The sequence below is a fragment of the Etheostoma cragini genome, unplaced genomic scaffold (genome assembly GCF_013103735.1).
Source record: "Etheostoma cragini isolate CJK2018 unplaced genomic scaffold, CSU_Ecrag_1.0 ScbMSFa_4664, whole genome shotgun sequence".
NCBI lineage: Eukaryota > Metazoa > Chordata > Actinopteri > Perciformes > Percidae > Etheostoma > Etheostoma cragini.
Window position 1 is genome coordinate 109,414 of NW_023269057.1, and position 1,847 is coordinate 111,260.

A 1,847-nucleotide genomic window follows, 5' to 3' on the forward strand; every position below is an offset into this window, starting at 1 on the left:
AAAGTCATAGTATAGTATGTCGAAAAAAAGTTGTAGTATAGTATGTCAAAAAGTATAAAAAGTCATAGTACAGTATGTTGAAAAAAAGTCATAGTATAGTATGTCAAAAAGTATAAAAAGTCATAGTACAGTATGTCAAAAAGTATAAAAAGTCATTGTACAGTATGTCAAAAAGTATAAAAAGTCATAGTATAGTTCAATTCAATTCAATTTTATTTATAGTATCAATTCATAACAAGAGTTATCTGGGGACCCTTTACAGATAGACCAGGTCTAGACCACGCTCCAGAATCCATAAGGACCCAACAGTTCTAGTAGTTTCCTCCAGAGCAGCAACAGGGCCACAGTGGAGAGGAAAAACTTCCTTTTAGGCAGAAACAGATACAAAGAAATATGCAGTCGGGGTTTTCATTGATCTAAAAAAAAGCATTTGATACAATAAATCATAAAATATTAATCATATACTGGAACGAATCGGGATCGGGGGGGTAGCTCTGAACTGGATTAGAAGTTATCTGAGAGACAGACAACAAATTGTGAAGATAATAAAGAAAGAAGAAGAAAATAAAGATGGGAGATTATTTGTCTGAATGTCTGGGCATTGCTTGTGGTGTCCCCCAGGGGTCAGTGTTGGGACCAAAGTTATTTTTTTATTATATATCAATGATATTTGTAAAGTATCTCAAGTATTGAATTTTGTATTATTTGCAGATGATACAAACATATTTGGATCAGGGGACAGCTTACAGCAACTCTTGGGGTTAATCACTTCAGAATTCAAGAAAATAAAACAACGGTTTGACATAAACAGGCTATCAATAAATTTGAGTAAAACTACATTCATGGTATTGGGAAACTGTAAGTCAAAGCATCACGCTCCGATACAGATAGAGGGGTTAACGTAGAAAGAGTACACAAATTTAAATCCCTTGGAGTGATCATAGATGACAAGACTAGCTGGAAGCCTCACGTAAAACACACCAAACCAAAGTGTCCAGAAGTACCTCAGTCCTAGAAGAACTACTTCATGACTTCCCATCCTGTACTGCCCCCTACTGTCCCCTTACTGAATGACAGTGTGGAGGCTCGGGGGAACACTCATCTACACTCACTACAGCCGCTGGTCAGAAGGAGTCAAAAAGAGCAATAAGAGTCATTCACAACGCCGGATTTCAGGATCATACAAACTCATCATTTCTAAAGTCTACATTGCTAAAATACTATGATTTAATTAAATATCTAATTGCAGTATTCATGTTCAAAGTAAGAAATCGCCTCTTGCCTGGGAATATGCAGAAGATGTTGTCTGAACGGGAGGGAGGGGACGAGTTAAGACTAATAGATGTAGAACATGAAGGAAAAGATCATGTTTATCAGTGTGTGGAGTTAAGTTGTGGAACAAACTGAACGAGAACCTGAAACGATGCAAACGTATTCCTCAAACTAATGTACAAAGAAATTACTTTCACAAGGTTTAGAGAAGCACTGTAGAAAGTTAGTTTGGGTTTTCGTTTTGTTTGTTTATATATATATATGTGTGTGTATATATATATAGGGTATATGTGTGTATGTATATGTGTGTATATACAGTATATGTGTGTGTATATATGTATGAGGGTATATGTGTGTATGAGGGTATATGTGTGTATGTATATGTGTGTATGAGGGTATATGTGTGTATGTATATGTGTGTATGAGGGTATATGTGTGTATGTATATGTGTGTATATATATGTGTGTATATATATGTGTGTATATATATATAGGGTGTATGTGTGTATGTATATGTGTGTATATACAGTATATGTGTGTGTATATATGTATGAGGGTATATGTGTGTATGAGGGT

General features: G+C 35.2%; 1 protein-coding gene across 1 annotated transcript in view; it reads right to left on the minus strand.

Moving 5' to 3' along the window:
• Positions 1 to 1,847, minus strand: part of LOC117941263 — a gene marked incomplete at its 5' end in the record, with an annotated part of 6,524 nt that overhangs the window by 1,445 nt on the left and 3,232 nt on the right. The window lies entirely within an intron of this gene.